This window comes from Heloderma suspectum, chromosome 11, assembly GCF_057233095.1.
Source record: "Heloderma suspectum isolate Gila_16-S chromosome 11, 16-S_ref, whole genome shotgun sequence".
Taxonomy (NCBI): Eukaryota; Metazoa; Chordata; class Lepidosauria; order Squamata; family Helodermatidae; genus Heloderma; species Heloderma suspectum.
This window is the reverse complement of record NC_139468.1, coordinates 23,764,317-23,773,419: the sequence shown is the minus strand read 5'-3', so window position 1 is coordinate 23,773,419 and position 9,103 is coordinate 23,764,317.

Sequence of the window (9,103 nt, the reverse complement as noted above, 5' to 3'; positions counted from 1 at the left end):
TCCATACACATACACAAAACACACACACCGTTTTTGGAAAGGTGGGGTACCAATCAAATCAAATCGATCAATAAATAATTCACCAAAGAAAAAGATGTTAGGCGATCCGATCACTGTTCTGTCATGTATAATTTGGCCTACAGTCATTTTTTGAAGATTAGGAAAACAAGCCATTGTCTTTGTTCCAAAACTTTAAAGAATGGAGGTCTTTAGATCTAGAGGGCACCATAGAAATGCCCATGGAATCATACGGTTGGAAGGGGCCTACAAGACCATCGAGTCCAACCCCCTGCTCAATGCAGGAAGCCCGATTCCCAGGCAGTTTCCCATCCAAGCACTAGATATGACAACTCCCCAAGCAGTATAGCCTCAATACAAATTGGAAGTGGTGAGAGCTGATTTTAGCTGAAGAAAAAAAAGACATTGGGGATCTGAACTTCCAAATGTCTAATTTGGCCTTTAGCAATTCTTTGGCTGGATTATTGGGAGAATGGGGAGGCACTGATCAATAGGAAAGAAGGATGATAGATACTGTGTGTGTGTATTTATTTATTTAAAATATTTCTTCGCTGCCTTTCAGGGCAGAAGCTCTCCCAAGGCAGCTTTGTTGTTGCTTATTTGGTCAGTCGCTTCCAACTCTTCATGACTTCATGGACCAGCCCACACCAGAGCTTCCTGTCCGCCGTCGCCACCCCCAGCTCCCCCAAGGTTGAGTCTGTCACCTCCAGAATATCATCCATCCATCTTGCCCTTGGTCGGCCCCTCTTCCTTTTGCCTTCCACTTTCCCTAGCATCAGCATCTTCTCCAGGGTCTCCTGTCTTCTCATTATGTGGCCAAAGTACTTCAGTTTTGCCTGTAATATCATTCCCTCAAGTGAGCAGTCTGGCTTGATTTCCTGGAGGATGGACTGGTTTGATCTTCTTGCAGTCCAAGGCACTCTCAGAATTTTCCTCCAGCACCACAGTTCAAAAGCATCTATCTTCCTTCGCTCAGCCTTCCTTATGGTCCAGCTCTCGTAGCCATAGGTTACTACGGGGAATACCATTGCTTTAACTATGCGGACCTTTGTTGTCAGTGTGATGTCTCTGCTCTGAACTATTTTATCAAGATTTGTCATTGCTGTCCTCCCAAGAAGTAAATGTCTTCTGATTTCCTGGCTGCAGTCAGCATCTGCAGTAATCTTTGCGCCTAGAAAGACAAAGTCTGTCACTGCCTCCACGTTTTCTCCCTCTGTTTGCCAGTTATCAATCAAGCTGGTTGCCATCATCTTGGTTTTTTTGAGGTTTAACTGCAACCCAGCTTTTGCACTTTCTTCTTTCACCTTCGTCATGAGGTTCCTCAGCTCCTCCTTGCTTTCAGCCATCAAAGTGGTATCATCGGCATATCTGAGATTGTTAATGTTTCTTCCAGTGATTTTAACTCCAGCCTTGGCTTCATCAAGCCCAGCACGTCGCGTGATGTGTTCTTCATACAGGTTGAATAGGTAGGGTGAGAGTATACAACCCTGCCGTACTCCTTTCCCAATCTTAAACCAGTCTGTTGTTCCGTGGTCTGTTCTTACCATTGCTACTTGGTCGTTATACAGATTCCTCAGGAGGCAGACAAGATGACTTGGTATCCCCATACCACCAAGAACTTGCCACAATTTGTGATGATCCACACAGTCAAAGGCATTAGAATAGTCAATAAAACAGAAATTGATGTTTTTCTGAAACTCCCTGGCTTTCTCCATTATCCAGCAGATATTGGCAATTTGGTCTCTAGTTCCTCTGCCTTTTCTAAACCCAGCTTGTACATCTGGCAATTCTCGTTCCATGAATTGCTGGAGTCTACCTTGCAAGATCTTGAGCATTACCTTACTGGCATGTGAAATAAGTGCCACTGTTCGATAGTTTGGACATTCTTTGGTGCTTCCCTTTTTTGGTATGGGGATATAAGTTGATCTTTTCCAATCTGTTGGCCATTCTTGTGTTTTCCAAATTTGCTGGCATATGGCATGCATCACCTTGACACCATCATCTTGCAAGATTTTAAACAGTTCAGCTGGGATACCGTCATCTCCTGCTGCCTTGTTATTAGCAATGCTTCTTAAGGCCCATTCAGCCTCACTCTTCAGGATGTCTGGCTCTAGCTCACTGACCACACCATCAAATCTATCCCTGATATTATCCTTCCTATACAGATCTTCCGTATATTCTTGCCACCTTTTCTTGATCTCTTCTGCTTCTGTTAGGTTTGATCATACCCATTTTTGCCTGGAATTTACCTCCTATGTTTCTAATTTTCTGGAAGAGGTCTCTTGTCCTTCCTATTCTATTATCTTCTTCTGCTTCCGCTCATTGCTTGTTTAAAAATAATTCCTTATCGCTTCTGGCTAAGCTCTGGAATTTTGCATTTAATTGGGCATATCTCCCCCTATCACTGTTGCCTTTTGCTTTCCTTCTTTCTTGGGCTGCTTCCAGTGTCTCAGCAGACAGCCATCTTGCCTTCTTGGTTTTCTTTTTCTTTGGGACGTTTTTTGTTGCCACCTCCTGAACAATGTTGCGAACTTCTGTCCATAGTTCTTCCGGGACCCTATCTACAAAATCTAGCCCCTTAAATCTATTCTTCACCTCCACTGCATATTCATTCGGAATATTAGTGAGCTCATATCTAACTGATCTGTGGGTCTTCCCTATTCTCTTTAGTCTGATTCTCACTTGTGCAATAAGAAGTTCGTGATCTGAACTGCAGTCAGCTCCAGGTCTTGTTTTTACCAACTGCATAGATGTCCGCCACCTTTGGCTACAAAGGATGTAGTCAATCTGATTTCGGTGTCGACCGTCTGGTGAAGTCCATGTATAAAGTTGTCTCTTAGGTTGTTGGAAGAGAGTGTTCGTTACAAGGCGGCTTACAGCAATAAAAACATAAAAATATTAAATATATTTTAAATGTATTAAATAAAATACATAAAAACAGTTAAAATATTAAAAGTGATAAAAACATAAAAGCAATAAAAGCCAACAATAAAACCAGCACCAATGTTAACAGCAGTACCAGCAACAATAGCAGTCATATCATGAGAAGGCCAAGGTAAAATAATATTATAGAGAGACCCCCACTATAAATGAAAGGTTATCAAAATGGGACACATCAACAGTATAAAGGCAACTTCCATGCCTTTGAATGAAAGCACAGAAATTTATTTTATTTTATTTCATTTCATTTCTATACCACCCAATACCTGAAGCTCTCTGGGTGGTTCACAAAAATTAAATAGTTATATTAGTGGGAAAAGTACCAAACAAGTATTATTTAAGGCAGGATTGGGCAACTGGTGGCCCTCCAGATGTTATTGGACTGCAGCTTCTATCATCCTTCACCATTGGCTATGCTGACTAGGGCTGATGGGAGTTGCAGTCCAACACAATCTGGAGGGTCAAACAAGGTATATATTAGACAAAATTGTATACAAAAATGCGACTGTTGGGAGAACTGTGCACCAAAAAGTATATGGAGTTTTGTGTAGACTTAAAAAAAAAAAGGGCACAAACTGAGGCAGGAAAAGGGCAGAATGAACTGAAGATTGGGGGGGAAAAAAATGAGAAACTGCAAGAAACCAACATTGACAGATACATCCATCCTTAGATGAAGATTACTGCAGATGGTCACATTCATATGGGAGAAGGTGATTTTAACTTTCGTAATTTCTAAGGATGCAATCCTATACATGTTCAAACAGAAAAAAAGTCCCACAACTCCCATGGCTGGCTGGGGAATGCTGGGAGTTGTAGGACATTTTTTTTCGGTCTAAACATGCACAGGATTGCACCCTAAATTATATAAACCAAGATAGTGGGAAAGTGTTGTTTGAGACTGCAGTGGGTCATACCAGCTAGCCTTCCAATCTGAGATGTTGCCTCTTGCATTTTACTTGATTTATAAACCCGTTAGACCTCTGAGTCATGAACACCCTAACTGGTGGCCATTCTTGCAGCCATTATTAGCAGAGGGCCTCAGGACTGGCCCCAGGAAGCCCTGCAAAGGAGAACATGACCAGCAAGTTGGATTCCTCACCAGATGCAGCCATCATTCAGGGAAAACAGCTACGGCTCCTTTTTTTGTTTTGCTTAGCCAGCTCTTAGCCAGTTTGCTAAAGAAGCAGTTCTGCAGGCAATCCAAAGCTTATCATTGCTTATCAATATCTATAGAGTAAGGGGCAAAGTACTGAGCATTAAAAATAAAAAGCAGATGTCACTGCATTTTTTGTTTTAAGTATGTGGCCTTCGCAATTATGGCTAGTTCCATTTTAGCAGGGGTAGGAGGAACCTCAGGTCGGGGGCCAAAGCTGGCTGTCTTGAGGTCCCAATATGCCCCCCCAGGGTTTCCCAGGTGGCCAGGCCTCCATCCCCCAGCCTCACACCTGTTCCCCAATCACAGGTTGCTTGGTTGTTTCCTGGCTTTGGTGTAATCCCCACACACACACACATTCTCAAAGGTTGAAATGCCTCTCCTAAGGCTTAGCTGCTGCCAGGAAGATCTTGAAGCGACAGTATACTGGTATGTTTTGGATTTTTGCCTCACCTCTGTTGCCTTTGGCCCTGCTCCCTTTGCCTTCATCCCCAGCCACCACTGGAATGCGGCTCCAGAGAGCATCTCAATAATGGAATGTGGCTGTTGTGTTGACACAGGTTCCATACCCTTGCTTTACAGAGTCTGTTATCAAACTCAGCTGCTGGGAATCTCCTTAACTTGTCAGATATTGCCCCATTTAGTCAATCCCCAATCCTTCCTTTTTTGTCAGAACTTGGCTAATCCCACCCTACCTTTACGCAGGGAATACTTTACATATATGTAACAGAAAAGTGGTATGTCAAATGGAGACAGCCATCCTTTGTTTAACTTGGTTACTTGCCGATGGGCACTGATGGCCAGGGGGTCTTTCTAAAGTTGAAGATGCTTGTTCAATGACTTTTGACAGATATTTTGTCAATGGCCATAGGTGGCTGGTGGCTACTTAGCTAAGGCAAACCCCACACACTCAGGCAGAGGCTAGCAGCTTAAAATTGCAGTGTGGCCTAGGAAGGAGACAAAGTCCTGCTGTCAGGGTTCGCCTTATGACCTGGACCCCCTGAGCAACTTTGTAAGGATCTCTTGCCTCCTTAAGAGTCCCACCTTCTTTTACCTTCCCCTTTCCAGTAATATGGGGTTTAGGCTTTGGACGTGAGGGGAGTGACACTCTAGATACAGGGTTTAACCACAACAGTTTACTGGTAAATCAAAGCAAGCCAGTACACCTATAGGTATTTACACAATAGAGCTGAGTGATACAAAAGGCCTTAAAATAAAATAAAAAGTTGCAAAATACAAGTTCCTTTACTTCTCTTCCTGCTCCCTCTTCAGGCTCTTTTCTTCCTGACTCTGACTGGCTCTCTCATTCTCTTTATATACCCTCCTCCCTCAAAACCGAAGTACTGCTTCAAACCTGAAGAAATGAAACTTAACTGGGTAAATGAAACAAACTTAATCAGGAAAATGAAACTACTCCTCTCATGGATAACCTCTCCCAACAACCCCCCCCCCCAGGCCTCTAAGCCTGACTCCCACCCCCCTTCTCTCTGTAGGCCTCAAACCTTCACACCTGTGTTTTGCAGCAGGTTGGGGAAAAAAACCCAGAGGTGCTGGGGACCACAAGTAAATGCTGTTTGCTTTTGCAGGTACCGATGCTTCTTTACAGATTAGCACAGTCTGAGAGCTTGCCTGCTTCCCAGTGATTTACATGTACACTTATAAGGAAACATATAATGCTACAAGCTTCTAGTGCTCTTTCTTCATAAAGAAATGGACTCTGTTTAGTGTCTGTCCCTGGAACTACCAACAACTTGAGGACACGGGGAGCTACAACGCTCCAAAACATCCAATCCAACAAGTTTTGTCAAGTGTGGTTACAAATATTTGTTACTTTTTTAAAAAAATCCACCACCGTCTCTAGGATTCTCTAAGGTCAATCTAACCTTTCTATATAACATCTTCACATCACTCCAAATATTTTGATTCTCCTCCCACGATTATGTGTTCCATAATAATTTTCTGTATTTATGGACTTGGCTCTTTTGGATTTGCACCTCGGTACAATTTGAATCCCACAAGCTTAGGTGAGTCACCCAAGCAGGCAGTGAAAAATGTGTGCAGTTCAGGAATCTTGCAGTCCTGACTTCATTGCCTTGAGGGCATTCAATATTTTGCAGGATTCGGCAATATCTCTTTCTGCCCTGTGTTTCTTTCTACCTTAAAAGTGCTGAGACCAAAGATAACCACTGGAGGGCAGCAGTTGAAGTTGCATGGAAATACTGCATCTTGTTGTAGGAGGACAGATGCTACTGGTTAAGATGCCATAGAAGCGTTGCTGGGCCGGGCAGATGATAACTTGTCTGAATGCATCATCAGTTTGACTCAGTGTAAGGCAGCTGCTTGAGACATCACCTTGCCGACAAACGTTCGTACAATCAAAGCTATGGTTTTCCCAGTAGCAATGTATGGCTGTGAGAGCTGGACTATAAGGAAGGCTGAGCGCCGAAGAATTTATGCTTTCAAACTGTGGTGCTGGAGAAGACTCTTACAAGTCCCCTGGACTGCAAGGAGGTCAGATCAGTCCATCCTAAAGGAAATCAACCCTGAGTGCTCCTTGGAAGGACAGAGACTGAAGCTGAAGCTGAAATATTTTGGCCACCTAATGCGAAGAGAAAACTCCCTGGAAAAGACCCTGATGCTGGGAAAGATTGAAGGCAAAAGGAGACGGGGATGAGATGGCTAGATAGCATCACCGATGCAATGAATATGAACTTGAGCACGCTCCAGGAGAGAGCGGAGGACAGGAAGGCCTGGCGTGCTATGGTCCATGGGGTCACGAAGAGTCGGACACGACTTAGTGACTGAACAACAACAAGGCAGCTGCTTATATCTTTTGAAGGAGGGTCATTGACCCATGATACAAGTCAATTCGGACCATGGTCAATGGTTGGAGGAGCCATAGCCCAAAGTGGGCAGAATTTGCAGCATTGCAGGGTTGGATAGCTATTTTCTCTCTCTGGGTGAGTTCACATATAACACTAAACCATAATTCAGTGTTACCTACACAAGCAGGAACACGCCTGTGCAAAGCGCTGGGATCAAACACTCCACTCTCTCTCCTGTGCAGCTAGGAGAAGGAATAAACTAGATTTTAGTTTTACATTAGCAGCTTGCTGGCTCATTGTTACACACGAACCAGAAATTGTGGTTTAAAATAAACTCTAGTCAATTGCTAACAAAACACACAGGGCAACAACTTCAAACCCTGGGTTATTTTTGTGGTTTGTTAAGCAACTGACTAGAGTTATTTCTGGTTTGTGCGTAATGACAAACGGGTTATCTGCTAAAGCAAAACTGAAGCCTGGTTTATTCTAGTGCTGTGTTTAAAATTTCTCTGACATTTTTTTCGACCATTCTCATTCAATCTGATAGAAGAGAAATTGCTTTTGAAAAGAAATTCAATGGTGGAAAAATTCTCATGGGTTGGGCTTGGGTTTCTGGGGCTTGCCTTACTTAGGAGGTGGCTGAGGAGTGAGCACAAGACTCCTGTCTTTCACTGGACAGTCATCTCTCTTGCAGCCTGCAGCCTCCTCAGCTTCCTACACGTCAATTAAAGCCCAGTTTAAGGCACCATGAGGTAATTCTTCCCATAGGGCTTTTTCAGATCAGGATGTTCAGGCAGCCCGGGAGGCTCGCTGTGATTAGGTGAGCTCAAAAACACCAAAAAATACATTATAAAACATCCCGAATGAGGCAGAACAATGGAAGCCTCTTTCATGGGGGGAGAAAACTTTCAGGAAATTGGAGGACAGATTTTGGTAGAGCATTAACTCCACCTCATCGCTGGAGCTGGACACAACACTGCCCCCACCTTCATTGCAATGGATGCAAACTGGGGGCCAGCCTGCCAAGGCAGTTGATGCTGTTGCCGCACGAAGACAGCCCCCCCCCCAAAAAAAACCATTAGGAATAAAGAAAGAAGTTGTGCTACAAGCCCTGCCAATCAAGAGCCCTATCTGAGAGAAACTGCTGAGAATTTCTCCTCCCCCTAGAGAAATTTGGTGAATTTGCCTCCCAGATTTCTCTGCCCACAAGTAAGGTGGAGAATTTCAAGATGGCGTTTGCACCCCATCTAGTTTATTCCTCCCCCCCAGAAGAAGGTGAGTGAACAGGTACATTCCTTCTCATGCACCTAGTGCTAAAGTAAACCATGGTTTAGGAGGAATAAATGCAAACATGGCCTTTGTGTCACCCCATTCCCCCCATTTATTTGTGTGCGTGTGTGTGTGTGTACACGTGCTCATCTGACCTATGTGGGCCACGTTACATTAGGCTGAGGGCTGCAAATTCCTCACCCAAGTTCTAAAGCCTAGCAATGCCTTCCCATCCTACCCCTTAAAAGAGGGCTGGGGAACCTCACATCCAGCCCTCTGGGTTCCTAGATGGCCATGCCTCATTCCCCAGGCTCCACCTGCTTTCCCCCAACCACCAATCATTTGGTAGTTTCCTGGCTTTTGTGGTGTTCTTTCCCCAATTCTAAAATGCTGAAATGCTTCTTCTAAGTCTTCATCACTGGCAGTCAGAGCTTTAGGCTTAAATATGCTGGTAGTTTTTTGTATTTTGACCACACCCCTTTTGACTTTGACCCCACCCCCTTTCCTTCAGCCCTGCCCGCCACTAGAATGGAGCCCCTGAGCGCTGGTCTGAAAGAGGTTGAACATCCCTGCTTTAAAACTTCAAGCCACAGGACTTTTCCAAACTCCCTCTTTATCTGAGTCCTTTGCAATGCATTCACCCACATTTTGTCCAGCTACCCTCGTCTCCAGTGTATCCGACTCACACTGAGGTCGAAGCCCTGCAGCCGCCTTTGAAGAAGAGATGCCGTAAGAGTGGATCCATCTACCACAGTAGAGTTCATGGGGTGTGTCCCCCCTTACCAGAAGCTATGAGAACATTTCTCCAAAGGTCGGGCTACAGCAGTCCTCCAGAGTTGTGCCTAGAATGAACCTGCCCAAGGGGACATACGTAGTTATTAGTAGAGCTGTGCGCAAA